This window comes from Aquarana catesbeiana, linkage group LG01, assembly GCF_042186555.1.
Source record: "Aquarana catesbeiana isolate 2022-GZ linkage group LG01, ASM4218655v1, whole genome shotgun sequence".
In the NCBI taxonomy this organism is placed as follows: Eukaryota; Metazoa; Chordata; class Amphibia; order Anura; family Ranidae; genus Aquarana; species Aquarana catesbeiana.
In genome coordinates this window covers 810,015,283-810,033,089 of record NC_133324.1, presented here as the reverse complement: position 1 = coordinate 810,033,089, position 17,807 = coordinate 810,015,283, and the positions used below count along the sequence as shown (strand labels likewise).

The 17,807-nt window shown below is 41.1% G+C and overlaps 1 protein-coding gene across 4 annotated transcripts in view; it reads left to right on the top strand.

The window, feature by feature from the left end:
* Positions 1 to 17,807, top strand: part of SLC7A2 (solute carrier family 7 member 2) — a 181,867-nt gene that overhangs the window by 68,041 nt on the left and 96,019 nt on the right. The window contains exon 1 of one of the 4 annotated variants that reach the window (XM_073608051.1): positions 9,927 to 10,091. The exons of 2 other annotated variants lie outside the window; for them this stretch is intronic. The gene's annotated coding sequence lies outside the window, so the exon portion shown is untranslated. Of the gene's footprint in view, positions 1 to 9,926; positions 10,092 to 17,807 lie in introns of those variants that run through there. One more of the 4 variants, XM_073608077.1, reaches the window with a different exon arrangement.

Here is a 17,807-nt window from a genome sequence, read left to right as displayed (position 1 = left end):
GAACCTTTTGTCAGGTTTTTACTGCTAAACTCTGAAGCAGATTGAAGTGCTGCACCATAAGGTTATATTCAGAAGGAAGTTACCGTATTTATCGGCGTATAACACGCACCTTAACTTTAAATCTACTTTCACACTGGGGCAGGCGGGCGCCGGCGGTAAAGCGGCTCTATTTTTAGTGCCGCTTTACTGTCGTTTTAGCGGTGCTATTCGGCCACTAGCGGGGGTGGTTTTATTGCCGGCGGGTTTGCAGCGCTGCCCCATTGTTTTCAATGGGAAGGGGCGCTATAGGAGTGGTGAATACACCGCTCCTATAGCGCTGTAAAGATACAGCTTGCAGGACTTTTTTGACCATCCTGTAAGTGCATCGCTCTAGTGTGAAAGCTCTTGGGCTTTCACACTGGAGACACAGAAGAGGCGCTTTACAGATGCTATACAGGTGCTATTTTTAGCGCTGTAGCACCTGTAAAGCGCCTCAGTGTGAAAGTAGCCTTAGAGGAAAGTTTCAATAAAAAAACTTTCCACAGCCCCCTACATGGTACACAGAGCCCCCTGCATAACACACAGCCACCTGCATAACACACAGACCTGCTGCATAGTACACAGAGCCCCCTGCGTAACACATTGACCCCCTACATAGTAAACAGAGCCCCCTGCATAAAACCTTGACCCCCTGCATTGTACACAGAGCCCCCTGCATAGTACACAGACCCCCTGCATAGTACACAGAGCCCCCTGCATAACACACAGACCCCCTGCATAACACGCGGACCACCTGCAGAGTACACAGAGCCCCTTGCATGGTACACAGAGCCCCCTGCATAACACACAGACCCTTGCATAGTACACAGACCCCCACATGGTACACAGACCCCCGCATAGTACACAGACCCCTTTCATTATAAAGCCCCACCTCCTCCTCCGCACTCCCAGGAGACCCCCAGTCTCCTGGGATGGCATTTCCAGCATGCTCTAGGGTATAGAGGGCATTGCTGCTGGCCCCTTCTCATGCACTGCTCCTCTTGTGTCACTTGTTGAGGATTGGAGCTATTGAATACCTACATTGGTGCCGTGGACCCGGTCATGTGACTGCTTTCCTCTCTTTCATTGACGGTCACATGACCGCTCTCCTCCTCCAATCAAAAGCTACATTTGAGGAGGGGGCAGAGCGGGAGGAGAGTGGCCAGAACGAGCGGCGTTTGTGGAGGGATTTGGAGGCTTGGATTTGCATTGATAGTGGCACGGGGGGAGCGGTGTGTGGGAGGAGACTGGAAGTGGTGTTTTCTGGAGTTTGAATTGTGCTGGCAGCGCTTTCCCAGGGCCAGGAGAGGCGGCCGGCCGGCCTGACACCCTCCCAATGGGTGGCACCCGGGGCGGACAACCCGATCCCCGCCCCCGTTGGTAAAAAAAAACAGATATCAGTGTATAACACGCAGGCACGATTTACCCTCTGTTTTCAGGGTAAAAAAGTGTGTGTTATATGCCGATAAATACGGTAATTGATTGTGTGCAGTAGTCAACACGTTTCAAGGGCCTGAAATCACCGTTTTCTTCAGGGCTTAAAAAATGTAGGGTTGACAATCTTTTTCTCAAACTGAATATATGAAAATAAAAAGTAGCGCATAGATTGTGCCAAAAGTGTTCAATCAAGAAAACAACTGAAAAAAACAAATATCCACAAAAAATAAACATAACAGTGAAAAAACTTATAAGTCTTTCAATATAGGTGAATAAAGTCCTATCGGTGAATGGGGAACAAATAACATGGAATGTCCCACTGAAAACCATGCGTGGATACGGGGAGGCAGATGTTATAACACGGGTGAATCAACAAATCGTCCCCAAGTTGTATCTCACAATGACATGCGACTTGGTAAAGATGGTGTGTAAGAAACTCTTACCAGATGCGATGGACTCCCTTGTCAGCGACAGGGAGTCACTCGAGCAGGTTGCCTCTCAGGGCCAGTGAACGGACATCACAGCTCTGCGAACCTTCTGGGTCAAACTCTGCGCGGATGTCCCGGGGCCGCCAGGTGGGTCCTCCCAAAGGATGGCCGAGGTGCGGATCAGAGGGAACAGTGCGTCACGTACAAAAACTGGATTGAAGGCTGGTTGAATCTCTCAGTAGGTATGTGGAGAAAAAATAAACAAGCTCCACATAGTGTAGATGAGCAAAAATAGGATTTTTATTGCTAAAAACGCCAGATAACAATAAAATGTGATCACAGAGTATAAAATCAAAAATGGGCAACAAGAAGGATGAAGAAAAGCATCCCCACAACATGATCCTGCCTCCACCATGTTTTACGGTGGGCATGGTGTGTTCAGGATGATGTGCATTGTTAGTTTTTCGCCACACATAGCCTGTAGCACCTGCCAAACATGACCCATTCAAGTGAATGAGACCACTCTGCAAATGCCCTGCAGCTTTGTGCAGTACAGCAAACAAGGAGTTAAAGAAGGCAGTGTTGTGTTGCTTTCTCACCACCTGCTTTAACCCCGTAGACCCCGCAGAAGCATGCAGTTGCAGGGACCTTGCAGAGTGGCCCCATCTACTTGAATGGGTAGAAATAGGCAGGCAGTAGCACCCACCAAAGCAACTGTGGGTTTAAATCCTGCTGCAGCATGTATACACCTTTGGCTGCTTCCTGCTGCCTCAGCCTCACCTGATTTAAACCCATGATTGCCACGCACTGCACATGATTGCGACACAGTAGTACGGCAATTAGAGGTTTAAATCAGGTGTGAGGAGTCGATAATGTGCCCGGTGATCTTTGATTTCTCCCGTGTTGTTCAGGTAGATCTCTACCTCTTTAAGGTTGCCTATCCCTGCTGTAGATAATACATACACCAACCAAAATGAAATAAAAGAAGGAAACACATAATGTAAATCAATACAGAAAGAGGACGAAAAAGAGAGGGTAGAGAGATTCAATGCAAATGCAAAAAGCATGTAAGAGACAGGTTAGTGATCAGGCCTTCAGGGATAAATCTGAGGCTCTGTTCACATTGGATGCCGATGTGGCTCCCAGCAGGGGTCCTGTGCGTCCTGGTTCACCCTTTCAGGTCTGATTTCAGCCCAAATTTTGGGCTGAATTTGGACCTGAAATGGACCAAAAGACGCACAGGGCTCCTGTGCAAATTCGCACCTCAGCTGCATCGGAAATATATGAACCGGCTCCATAGAAAGCCGGTCCCATTCTCCTACTATTGCGAATTGGATGCAGGGATCCCACATCCACTTTGCAATAGTGTGAACCCGGCCTGAATTGTGTGAATCCAGTATGATTCCTTGTGTAGAAGGAACCTGTCCTTATCGCTGAAGAGATGGTGGACTAGGGATATGGTTTTTCACCATACCTCTAAGGTCTTAGATTGATGCTGGGCATTCCCAAAGTGGACTTCCACAGGCTTGTCACAATTTACTTGTGTCATACAGGCAGTTGTTTTCAAGTTCCACACAACACAAAATATCACTGCTGTGCTTCTGGAAACAACATTTAAACAAACCTTGCCCTTAAAAGCCAATGAGAATGAGTAAGCCATACAGAACAACTATAGTGTTCACACTTATAGTTCCATATATGGATGAGAAAATGTGGTGCCCAGATGAGAGCATTGCAAATGTTGCAGTTCCGGCACCTCAAACACATATTTTTTTTGTTTTTTGTTGGTACAAAAAGGCAGCCTAAAATATTTATCTCTGGGTTCTGCTCCGATCTGCATATCCCTGAGATTTTTATTAAGCTTGTATGTGTGATAGGATGATTCGATGAGCCAGGAACAATAGGAAGACTAGAAATTTTAGTGAGAGAAATTGGTCTTGAAATCCACCCAATACCCATTCCAATTTCTGTAAATTGTTGGGCCTTCCTTTGAAGGTTGCAGGTAGGGTCAAAGAAGACATTCACATATGTTTGAATGTCTTCAAGAAGATTATTAATACCCTATCTGCAGTCAGAATGGTTCAATGCTACAATCATATTCCCTCTTGTCTGCAATCTTGAAAAATATACTTTTATCCTAAGGTGATGATAGCTTAGAATATGTGCACCTACAATGTGCAAATTCAAGGGCACCACTTCTGATACCTTTGATGAAGGTCTCTATACTCCCAAAATTACCTGTTGGAACAAATTTAATTTTAAGTTTACTTTGGTCACTGCCAGTGGCAGCCTGTCCATTAGGCCATCCCCCTAATCCATGCGCCCACCCCGCAATCTACATGCAGGGCGCCGGAATCATGGATTTCAATAGTTTTTTTTTTTGAAGCACATGATTAGAGCCTGAGGCTCTAATTGGCTTAAAAAAAGGGTGGGTTCGGTGCACAGAGCACTGCGCCCTGAGCCCACCCAGTTGTGGGACAATAGCCAATTAATATTCGCTATTGTCTTCCTGATTCTCCTCCCGGCCAATCAGGAAACAGGTCCTGAGACCCGATTGGGCAGTGAGTCATAGGAATCCCTGCCAATCAGGGTCTCAGGCGGACCCACTTGCTATTTGGCAGAGAAGAAGCAATGGCCCTGGCTCTTCCCTTGAACAAGGAGCAGCATCACCCTCCTAAGGTAAGGCCACTGATCGCCGCCATCCGTCTCCCGCACAGGGGGGGGGGACTGATCATCACCATCTGTCTTCTGTGACAGAGGGGCACTGATCACCACCGTCCATCTCCAGCCAGCCGCCACTGGTCACTACTTATCCAGTAGGCTGTCGCTGAGTGGAAACTGCTGTCAGTTCAACATAAAAAAGAACCTCTGATTCAGGAGCATAGTTTCTCCTTTGGTCAGTAGTTGGCTGTAAAGCTTAAAGGTTGGACTTATTTGTTGCCTTTCAGTGGTCTCTTTGCATATCATAGATTGTCCTGTTTGTGCTTTTTGCCTCCCCTTCTGGGTCTGCAGTTACTGGAGTGCACTGAAATGGACAGTTGATGAGCTGGTTGCTGGTATTGGTTATCTGTCCATGGACTCGTTCTCAGTAAGGAGGTCACAATCTGAAGAGACAGGTTGTCATGACTAATGTGTATGTTTGCCACCCTCTGGTTATTGGAAATGTTAACAATGGGAATTGAAGGGTTTGTTAACCCATTTATATAAGACTATGCCAGCCCCTCTATTAGAGGCTGGTATAGCACACTATGTAAGTAGTTTTCAAAAACGAGTGTTCTAAATACCGAATTTGAGCTGTCTTCAGGCTGTTCACATGACTCATGGCCGCTTTACAGCTCCGATGGATGTCTTCTGCAGGAGGAGCTGTGATCTCCCTCTGACGTTAGCTGGGGAGATCACGTGGCTGCTCATCTCCTCTGCAGAAGCTCTGTCTCATAGCTGTAAAGCGGACGCGAGTTACATGAACGGCCTGACGACAACTCAAATTCGGTATTTATAATGCTCGTTTTTGAAAACTACTTACATAGTGTGCTATGCCGGCCTCTAATCGAAGGGCTGGCAGTGGCAATTGTACCTTTTTTTTTCAAGCATAGCGGCGCAGACACAGAGAGGGAGATGACAGGCAGGAAGGAGGGGGTGAGGGGGGAGAGAGGAGAGCAGAGGGGACAGCAGTGTATGATGCAGGGACGTACGCTGACCACGGTGGTCAGGGCTGAGCAGCCCTGATTTACGTGGTCAGTATAGATACTGGATACAGCTAGTGCCCAGTTCAGGGAGGTTTTTTACAGTTTAGAGGGGGCAGATTACACAGCACAAGCACTGTGCTGTGTAATCTGCTTTAAGGGACCAGGATCTGTATATATTTTTTGGGGGTTAACAAACACTTTAATGCCCATAAGTTGGGTATGACATTCTCTCATTGTAATCTTGGAACACATACATTTTTTTTTCAGATTTGTTGCCTTTGATTTTTGTTATTGAGTTGAACACAATGTAAATAGATGAACTGCGATAGAGTTTGTTTAGTCAAATTAGTTACTAAACCCAATTTATTCTCAGTTGCTGGTATAGAAAAAAGCTGGTGCCACTTTCCCCCAGGACATGGTAGCCCTGCCAGCATACACTATGTAGCGGGTGTCATTGATGGATGAAAATAAATCTTCCAAGAGTTGGATCATCCTGAAATGAGCAAACTGAAATTACCAGTTATAAGTTCTAGGGTTTTTCTACACAGGCTACCTGAGCCTGTTCAGTGTAACTGTAGTGGTATTTCATCCACACAGGCAACCCAGATGCAGCATACAGCTTGTTAGTACCATGAATGGCTGTGCGCCACTGTATTCATGAATATGGTGGTGCTATTGCAAACACAATTAAAGTGTACAAGCATTTGCAAAAAGTAGAACACTTACCTAAATGAAAAGCAGGATTTAAAATGAGGAGCTGTTGATATCACCAAACATAAGCAATTAAAGTGTATATTAAGGCAACATTTTTTTATTTTGTTTGTCTTGAATAAAGTAGGGAAGGTTTAGAACCACTGTTAGATTTTTAATTCATATATATTTCATGTTGACTGCCGTTCAGCAGGACTGAAAGTAAGAGAAAATCCAAAGATTTGATTTACCAAGAGGAACTGGAATGGAGTAGAAATCTGCCAGTGGGAACACTTTTTCCTGTGACAATTGTCAAAGAGGGGACTTAGCTGAGGCATTTCATCTCACTTGTTGTTTTTACAGGACAAGACAGGACGTGAAGGAAAAACTTTTAAATGGGACACAGAAAAAAAATGACAGGTATTCAGCCATTCCTACCCTTCCAAAATGAAAAAACAAAATGTGCAATAGTAGTGTATCAATTTTTTTTTAATTAAGGGCAGAAGGTTAAGGGTTGTAAGGGCAGAAGGTTTTTTATCTTAATGCATTCTGTGCATTAAGATAAAAAGCCTTCTGTGTGCAACAGTCACCCCAGCACACCTAACACTTACCTGAGATCCCTCTCTCTCCAGCGAAGTCCACGAGTGTCTCAGCCATCCAAGATTCTCCTTCCTGATTGGCTGAGACACAGAAGCAACGCTATTGCTGGCAATCAAAGTCAGCTAGCCAATCGGGCAAGAAAGAGGATGGGGGTGGGGCGGGGCTGGGTCGGAGCTGGGTCAGGGCCAGGTCGGGGCTCCATGTCTGAATGGACACAGGAAGCTGTGACTCGGCTCGGGTGCCCCCATAGTAAGCCGCTTGCTGTGGGGGCACTGAACAGGAGGGAGGGGCCAGGAGCACAGAAGAGAGACCCAAGGAGGAGGAGGAGGAGGATCGGGGCTACTCTGTGCAAATCCACTGCAACAGAGCAGGTAAGTATAACATGTTTATTATTTTTATAGGGAAAAAAACAAGCCTTTACAATCACTTTAATGTTTGTGCCACTCCCTTTAGCCCTGCCTAAACTAAGCTGAACGCTCCTACTAAGGTTCAGCAGCTCAGCCAGCCTATGAATTACATAAAAAGCTGTTTTCTAAAGCATAAAAAAGTTATGATGAGAGCGAGCCTCTTATCCTGCTCTGATTTGTGAGGAAGTGCTAAAAACCTGCAGCTTAGCATAGGACAGAATACAAGTTCACAGTATATCTGTAGTGTATTTGTACAATATGGCTGCATGGTTTAAAGCTGAACTCTAGAAGGCAGATATACAGTAAATGATTGCAGCTCTGTAATTATTAGTACATAATTAAATTTATTTTTTAATACAAGCGGTATAAGTGTCTGAATTTGACTTGGTATCAGCCTCTTGCAGTCCCTGTGCAGTAGGGATGGAGCTTGATAGGAAGAAGCAGTACAAGGAGCAAATTGGTTGATGTGTTGACAAGAAGCTTGCTGATAGGAGGAGAAAGCAATGTGACAGAGAGATGAGCTCATCAATGTGCAGCCTCTGCTTTCACTGTCCAATCTCAGGCTTGGAGAAAGTGGGTTAAATGTAAACTGTACATTTTTTATTTGCCAAGATAGTATTTAAAGCTGACCTTCAGTATTTTTTTTTAACTTTGCATCTATTAAATGCTCTTCCCTTGTTGTTTTAACTTTGGATAGTAAAACATTTTTTTTTCTGCCGTTAAATACCTTATACAGCCCACTTCTTGTTTCTTATCTGGTCATTAGCCTAGGCTTATGACATCATGCACAGCTCTCTCTCACTCTCGTGAGAGTTTGCCAGGAAGGGAGGGGGTATGAGTCATAAGAGGGCCAATAAAAGCTGCAGGGCTGCGGAGCTGGAGGTTTGCCTCTGTGTGTCTGTGTAAATCCAGGAAGTGAACAGACAGGAGCTTCAGCTGCCCACAGTTAAAATGGCTGTAGCCAGACTTAGTGGAGGGAGATGTCTGCAGCATATTTGGCAAGTACAGAATCACAGTATACAGTATCTCACAAAAGTGAGTACACCCCTCACATTTTTGTAAATATTTTATTCTATCTTTTCATGTGACAACACTGAAGAAGTGACACTGCTACAATGTAAAGTAGTGAGTGTACAGCTTGTATAACAGTGTAAATTTGCTGTCCCCTCAAAATAACTCAACACACAGCCATTAATGTCTAAATCACTGGCAACAAAAGTGAGTACACCCCTAAGTGAAAATGTCCGAATTGGGCCCAAAGTGTCAATATTTTGTGTGGCCACCATTATTTTCCAGCACTGTCTTAACCCTCTTGGGCATGGAGTTCACCAGAGCTTCACAGGTTGCCACTGGAGTCCTCTTCCTCTCTTCCATGACAACATCTAGGAGCTGGTGGATGTTAGAGACCTTGCGCTCCTCCACCTTTCATTTGAGGATATCCCACAGATGCTCAATAGGGTTTAGGTTTGGAGACATGCTTGGCCAGTCCATCACCTTTACCCTCAGCTTCTTTAACAAGGCAGTGGTCATCTTGGAGGTGTGTTGGGGGTCATTAGCAACAATCATCCATGTATGGAAATTTATATTGCAAATGATCTGTTCTAAATTACTCACAAGTAAAGCCACACAATGTTTTAGTGATGATGGTTATGTGGTAGCTCCTATTAAACTGAGAAGTCATCATAACGTACTGATTTTACTAATGCTAGAAACAGTTAATGCTATGGCAGTTAAGCTGCCCAGATGTACCTGTGTCTGGGCATGGGTCCAAGAGAATTCCCAAGGTGTCTAGAACAACATAGAAACCTAATTCATTGTATGTGTACTGGTTCTGCATCAAAGTTTCCTTTCAGTTGGGTTCTTCAAGCACTAGTTTAGATCCAGTCTGTAGTCTCTTCACCCACAGGTGATGCAGGATATTAGGTGTCATACAGAGTTGGAAGTTGAAATGTGCAGAAATTATGGATGATGCTTAAGATGTTAATAGTGAGACTGGCAAGAAGAAAATGTATGTCTCACCTTAATATTATCAATGTACTTAATAGATGATGAAATACCTGTACATGTTTCAATAAAAAAAATGACTCGGTATTTGTGTGATCTAAAGATTTCACATACTTAAAATAGCCTGTTAAATAGAGCTGTAAAAACAGTGCTTTGGAATATTGAATGAATAAACAATATTAGTTGCGCAGAGTATATGAAGAAATACATGCAATATTCCTATAGAATATTTAGGCTCCATGCACACTGGGCCTAAAACGTCTGTTCTCTTGGGAGTAAAAAACAAAGTTTGTACAAAGTTTAGAAAAGTTTTACATTTTTTCTGTCAGTGAGCTCCAATCAGAAACGCGAACCAGAAGTTTTTTTTTTCCTGCTTCTCAACGTTAAGCTCAAAATATTCCTGTAAACGTCCTAATGTACACGAACACATAGGATAATACATTGAGTTGCTTCTACAGGTAGAACACAAAAGTTCTGTAGAAGCAACATTTTTTTAAGCCAGTGTGCATGGAGCCTTACAATGATAAAATCATAAACATGACGTCACATGGGTAGAATATTTTGAATAACTTACAATGCAGTGAAGTACCGGTTAGCAAATCATATCCTGGGAAGCTCCTATTGGACAGTGCAAGGCTGAGTTTTTAAGTTGTCACATTGATTGAAATAGACACATCCTACTCCACATGGTTTATACAGCACACAGCCAGCACGTAGGACCTCATTAGACTGGACACAACTCCAGGATAGGATATCTGATCTGTTCCTCTCCTTGCAGTATCTAAATTCTGAATAGGATAAGAACTTCCAGAGGGGTTTTGGTGAGTGATTACACTTATTTAGTTACAAAATTCTATTTGCATAGTTGTCAGTAAATTGTTGCTTTAATTCCTAATATTTGATCACTGTAGTAATTATAAAACAAAATGTATATTTTTTTTTCAAATTTTTCTATTTTCAGAAAATGAATAATTGTGCAGTAAGTTAAATAATAAAAAGTTACATTTATGGTTCTTGAGACTCATGTGTTATTGTCAGAGAATAAATTAGCCATACTTTAGCCTTTAAACATCTGACTATAATTTTTAATTGATTTTTTTTAAAAAGTTTTTACTAAAAGAAAATGTTTGTTCAGCAGTCTAATTCAGCTATTCTGGAAATAATCTAAAAACAAACGTTGTAAGTAAAAATCAGAACAGCTTTATATAATTTCACTGTCTGTTACTGTATAGTAATTAAACGGTCTTCATCACTGTTAAAGATCTACACTTTAGAAACATCAGGCAGACAGTGACTTCTACTGAAATCTAATGTCCAATCTGCCATGGCCCACAAACTATCCCACCTATCCCACAATGAAACAGATGGTAAAACGGCACTCAAGTCAATATTTTCGATGAATTGCAAAATTACATCCAAAAAAATGACATTCAAAAAATGCCATGCAAAATTTTACAGCTACACAGAGCAGTGATAATGTGCAGAGGACTGTAATCCAACCATCCAGGTGTCACTCAAATAGACAATTTAGAAAAATGGAACTGATTTGTTGATCTGTTATTGTGTTACAACATTGCAATATGCTTAGTTATACAAGTTAAAATGTAAAAAAAAAATGTATCTTTGTCATCTGACTTAGTAGATGGGTTGTAGACTTTTGACTTCTAGATTAGTTGTGTGCCTTATAATTGGCCAACACAGTAAATATGGAAATCACTGGGTTTCTGACTAGCAAAAAAAGTAAAAAGTAAAGATGTTGCCTTTAATATTTCTGACATAAACAATGGTTACATTATGAAGGAAGAAAATTATTACCCAGTAGATCATTTTAAACCCAATCTGCTCGTAGATGACCATTAACATGTTATTGACTAAGTTTGATTTCTGAAATTACTTAAATGGTAAATGGGACGTATTTCTGTGTTAGAAGCTGTCAGAGAATTTGATCTTTTTTAGTAAGAATAAAAATGCATTGGCTAGATTGAGAAGTCCAGCCATTTAAAGTATGAGACAGAAATACATCTAAGGTAAAGAGATGTTTTCACTGTATGACCATGACTGTATAATAATAATAATTGTATCCCAATGTGTAACATTTAACAATATTTGAACCTATATACAGTCAGTTTGTCAGATCACAACTCCTACTGTAAACGAGAAGCAAAAGCATGTTTCTTTTAAAGCAAATTTTATTAATTTGAAAAAAGCAGTAGTACATGTCTGATATAATGAGGCACTTCAAAATTCCTTCTTGTAGTGAGGGAAAATGAGATCATTATATAATTTGTGTTTCTAAAAGCAATAGTATATGTGTGGTTTCAGGGAACAGTTAATTTATGAAATGAGAGAATTGACTCATCTTACAGATAAGTGCTGGTCATCCTACAAAGAGAAGAAGAGAAGGTGAGGGTCAAGTTTAGTTTGTTTAAATGGCGTTTTTGTAAATTTTCCTTTCATGATAATCTAGGTAAATTTTTAACCAGAGTGACAGCTTCCAGTTCTTTTAGTTCCATGTGACAAGGTGAAGCCAGTGTCGTCTTGTGTCACTAATATTCCCATGACTCCCAGTACCACTTGCATATGCATTGTTCAGAAACTGAATTAGATATTCTCCTGTGGCGAGACAATTATAGGCGCAAAATGGAGAGCAATGTTACAGTAAAGCTTGTGATCTTTTCTAAATACAGCCACAAACTATTAGTCTTTTGTAGAACAACCAAGAAATAAACTAAAGCCCCGTACACACGTTCAGACTTTCCGACAACAAAACCATGGAATTGTGTCCGAAGGGTGTTGGCTCAAACTTGTCTTGCATACACATGGTCATACAAATGTTGGCCAACAATTACGAACGTAGTGACATACTAGACGTACTACGTGTTTTTTCAGCTCTTTCGCTCCACCCTTTGGGCTCCTTCTGCTAATTTCATGTTAGTAGAAGTTTGGTGAGCATTGATTTGCACTTTTCTTTTCACGGTTATCATTTAGCGATTTTCAGTTAGTTTCTGAACGGCTGTTCGTCAACCAGACATGTTGCGGAATTGGAGGAGATAACGTGTTATTTATTATTGGCCTTGGAGTTATTGCTTTGACATTTTTTTTTGGGTTGAATAATGATTTGATTTGGTATATTTTTGGATGCATAGAATGCACTTTTTTGGTTAAGTTCTATTGGCAGATAGCATGTCTAATTTTTTTTTTTTTTAATGCACAATAAAAAATTGTGTAGCATAATACTTGGCTTTGTGTTTTACTTCAAATGACAGTTTGGGAGTAGGCAGTTACATTTTAAAAAACACAATGTAAAATTGACAAGGGACACCAACATAGTTGTATCTTTGATCTTATAAACTACGGGATAATGGTGTTGTGGTAACTTGCACAAATACAAAAAAAACATAATAATATTATTCTTGATATCACTAGAAAAAAAAAAAGCCTTTGAAAATTTGTTTGCAATAACTTCATCAGTATCACCAGCAAAGCAGCTTCATTATTATTCCATTAAAGAAGAAGAGAATTGTGTGCTGCATTTGGAGATTTCATAATTTGCCAACATCACGAATGTTAATTCTCCATTACGAAGGCTAGTTTACAAGACCGACCGATTCTGCTTCCGAGCATGCGTGTTTGTACTTTGGACTTTTGTCCGACGGACTTGTGCACACATGATCGGAAAATCTGACAACATACATTTGTTGGCGGAAAATTTGAAGACATGCTAGCCAACATTTGTTGGCGGAAACAAATGTCCGATGGAGCATACACATGGTCGGATTTTCCACCAACAGCCTGACATCCGACATTTCCCGTCGGAAAATCCGATCGTGTGTACACAGCTTAAGGCTGCATTTACACTTGAGATGATCGTCCTTGGTCATTTATATAGACTTTTCTTTGTGCATTAGTACATGAATGTTTGAGCATTTTTGCAGGCATTTTGCTTGAGTGCTGTTTTTATTTCTAGACAATGGAAAGCTAGTTACTAGAACAAAAAAAGAACAAAAAAACACGTGGCACAAGCGTTTTTGTGCATTTTTTCAGACATTCCCATTTAGGTCTATTGGAGCCAAAAATGCCTGAAGCCTGTAGCTCAAAAGAATGCCATGCAATTTTTCATGCTACAAACTTCAAGCCACACAACACTCAAGTGTGAGCAGGTACAATTAAAAATCATGGGTTTTTGACTGTTGAGCAAATTCGAATTTCGAGCTACAAAACGCTCAAGTGTGAATAGGACCTTAAAAAGTTACATAAAATGCATGTAATTAATGTTCAAATCTCTTTACATCAGCTAAGAGCAAATTCCTCTAGTAGCTGGAATAGAATTCTTTGATATATTTCCATTGTATTAAATGAGATGAAAAAAGTAGAACTTTGATTGAGGTAGACAATTTGTTGTAGGCTGTATTATTGCCTTCTAAAAAAAAAAAGAGCAGTACGAAAAAAAAACTACTTCTCACTTTTTCAAATACTTCTCACTTTTTTACTTTGTTTACCAATACTGTGTTTTTCCTGGAATTTTTCCTAAAGCCGTACTACGGGAATGAGACAAAATCTACCCTTGCAGTAAGGGATACCTTACCCCTAGACTTTCAATCAATGCGACCGACAACCCCCCCAGCATCTTCTCTAAGTCACTTTGGGTCACTGTTGCAGGCTCACCTCCTCATGTACAATGAAGGCTTAATAAGCACTGTGTGTGATGATGCCAAGAAACCACCCAGAGCTTATCCATGCACTCCTAGGCTAAATAGCATTTAACCTTTGAAGTGCGTGTGTGGGGGTCCTTCCCGGTGCTCAGTTTTAAAATGTATACATAATAGAGTTTGTTCTCTGCTGTTGGTCTGTTAGATATACAGTTTTACAAATACACAATTGAAATTGTTTTCTGTTCTGTAAGTGAAGAAATATCTTTTACTCCTGCCAGAAATCCAGTGAGTTTCTAACATGCTGTAGTGATAGAGGGGGAGATTTTCTGTAATCCAAATGAATAACAGGCAGCCTAGACAATGCTGGTCCACAGATACAGAACAAGAGTGAGTGTTGCCACACTAGAACAAGACTTGTGCTACTGATAGCATCAATGGGTAAAATTAAAGGCAGATGTGTCTGGAAAAAAAGTTAATTAATACAGCTACCACAACTAATGACTGATAAACTGCAATATATTAAAAAAAATGTTTTTGGGTTTAGATACACATTTAAAAGGATCTTAGAAAAGATGATATAATCACGTTAAACACTACTTGTGAATAGTATTCTAATGGTTTATTTTTAGATGAATAGTAATAATAACTCTCAGGGGGTCCATCATTGTGCAGAAGACATGGTTTTGTATTCTCAGAATGCACTGGATAAAAATAAAATGTTGTGCTGAGACCAGTCTTGGTTTGGGTGGTGTCCAGGAGCAGCTATAGGTTACATATTGGCAGAATAACTGTTGTATATCTGTCCTTGTGTCACCCTCGTGTTGTCCCATATTACCAGCCACACTTTTAGGAAAATGTGGGAACAGAGCATTCTGCTGTATTGTACATATTGTAAAGGTGACAGGGTTTAGACAAAGGTACTGGCACAACACAGTACGGACATTCCTCTGGTGTTTAGATATAAACACAGATTTGTGGTGGACAGATGAATGCTAATCTCTGTTTGATCTGATGAGTGTTTGTGATTGTGTATGAAATGCATAGCACTCATGGATTAGTGTACATTATATCATTCTACTGAAGAGTAAAGTGGTGTCATTTCCTTTATTTGAAAAGTAAAGTGTTGTTTGTCATTTGACTCGTTCGTTGTAACTACCAAATAAACATACAAAGTGTATTAATTCACAGCAATAGGAAATCATATCCGAGCTGGTCTGACTGCAGTAAAATGAAGTATTATTGCTATGGATTAAGGGTTGGTTCACAACACAGTTTCTACACTCTGGATTAGTTTCTGCATTTTTGATACACTCAAGTGTGTTTTTGATGCATTTTTTATGTGTTTTGGATGATTTTTTCTCCTCTTTCTACTTTCATCTCAGGTCAGGACATGTGTGTTCTAGTGTGCTTCTGGTGCTTTTTCCATGCGTTTTGCCAAGTTCCAGAAAAACTGCAGCATGTTCTACTTTTGTTGACTGCACTGGAACTTACTGCACTGGTGTGAACTTTTTGATGCAGATTAAAAATGCACTAGACTGCATTTGGTTTTATATTTTTTGTATTTATATTTTCTTCCATTTTATGTTACAGTTTAACTTGTTGAACCTAACAGTTACAGCATCTGCAGTAACCTACTGTAAGGTTGACAATGCCACACAAGTGGATCCTTAACGCGGAGTTCCAGCTTGTTTATTTTTTTTATTTTATTTTTTTTAAATAACCCCTGTGATGGTCCCAACTAATGCTATTCATAATGGTATATGTATCACATGTAGGTATTAGTAATCATGATCTTTTTAAATAAACTCACTTTGTTGTCCTCAGGGAGCATGCTCCCATCTTTAATGGGGGCATCTGAAGCCCACTTGCTCCTCCTTCCAGTATACGGCACTGCTGGTTACCCAGCATGCGCCTCCTGATCACGCGCATGCACATATAGTACAAAGCATGCCGCTATGCTACAAGTGGCGGATGCCGCTGACTCCTGTGGTTGATGACACTCATCTCTCAGGAGTCAATGGGTGGGCGGACATGACATACCTCGGATTCAGCATAAATATAAGATATTTACATTGCTGTAAAAAAAGTGTGCAAATAGGTGTCAAAAACTGATCACGAACGCGGGGGGGGGGGGGGGGGGGCATTGGATGTGTAAGAAATGCTTGGAATTACGCTTTAAAGTGGTTGGAAATCTCAGTCATGGAATCTGAGCAAAACACATATATCTGTAGTGTTTACTTATCTCTCTACAAAGCTTTAAGTCTTGTTTCTCTCTGGTGCTTAGTTCTTCTGTTATCAGAATAAGTCTCTTCTGAGAAGTTTTCCCAACACATGAGATAAATTTGTGTCGGGGGGGGGGGTCTGCTGAGAGCTCAGCTCAGAACAGAGCTTATCTATTCAGAACACAGTTCTTCTGCTGTCTGAAGGGGGGGGGGGTGTTCCTTTCCTACAATCAGCTCTCACACACTGTAACTGCAGCCTCTCTGCCCCTCCTCTGTGCTCCTGACAGATGAAGACATATTTTTGCCATGGTATACCCTCTTGATGGGGTGTAGCAGGATTTGTTTCATCTCTGTGTATCATCTGAGGCTGTTCACTTCACTGGGTATATGTGAGGGTTTACATCCATTTTAAGCAGTATTATTACCCTCAGAATGCATGCTCCTGCTGTGTTCTACAATTGGATTCGCCAGCCTATGGCACATCAGCACTGCAAACTTCCCCTGTGCCAGACAGATGCTCATTTATTGACCAATGTCACTGCTTTCGAAACATACACCCACAGCTGGCTGAATCAACATGTTCAATTATCATTAAAGAAATAGACAAGATAGAAGATACTTTAGACCTCTTTCACACTGAAAGCGTTAGCCATTTTAGCAGCGCTTTTGCGCCGCTTTTCAGCCGCTAGCGAGGTGCTTTTAACCCCAAAAAAAGGGTTAAAACCTCCTGCTTTATGGCGCTTTCAAAGGCGCTTTTCAGGCGCTTTGAAAGTGTTGCCCATTCATTCCAATTTTTTGGGAGTGCTAAATACAGCTCTCCCAACCTGCCCCAAGGATGCTTCTTGCAGGACTTTTCGGGAACGCCCCGCAAGTGCACCACTCCAGTGTGAAAAGTCACACTGGAGTGAATGGGAGGCAGTTTTCAGGCACTTAGCCGAGGCTATTTCCAACACTAAAGCGCCTGAAAACCACCCCAGTGTTAAAGAGGTCTTACTATTTATGGTTACAATGCTTTCTATTTTTCATAGACAGTCATTTTTGCTCTACGTACACTTTACAATATGTTAAGTTAGGTAATGGTAGAATTATGTTTAATTCTATTAGTGGAGATCAAAAACATCCACAGTATACGGATGTTTTTTTAAAACAGTTCCTCACAATGGCAGCTAACTTTCCAGGAGGAATCGTGCATATTTTTCTTGGAAAAGGCTGTAAATAAAAACTCAGTTACTAAATGGATCAAGCATATTCTGTAAATAGAACATAGGAAAACCCTGTACAAGGTTCACCATAACAATCCATTTTGTTCTTAGTAGTAGAGGTTATTCATTTGAAGTAGTTTGCTTCCTGCTACCTTGGAGGCTCCCTGTTGTGTACACATGCTACAAGAGCCATACCTTTTGTTTCTGCTCCAATATTGTCATGGAGTAATGCGTATGTTTGGATGAAGATATTTCAAACTTATCCAAAAGGAAGCATAACTTATTTATTTTATAGTGAGGCTGTGTATAATGAGAACGTACAGAACAAAGGCAGGCAGGCCAAAATGGATATCATAGATCATATTGGTCACCATTTAATAATATGGCAAGAGCATTACACTGGAGCACATGGGAGCACAGCTGGTATTAAATGCTTGCTAGGTCCTAAGTTTGATTGACTG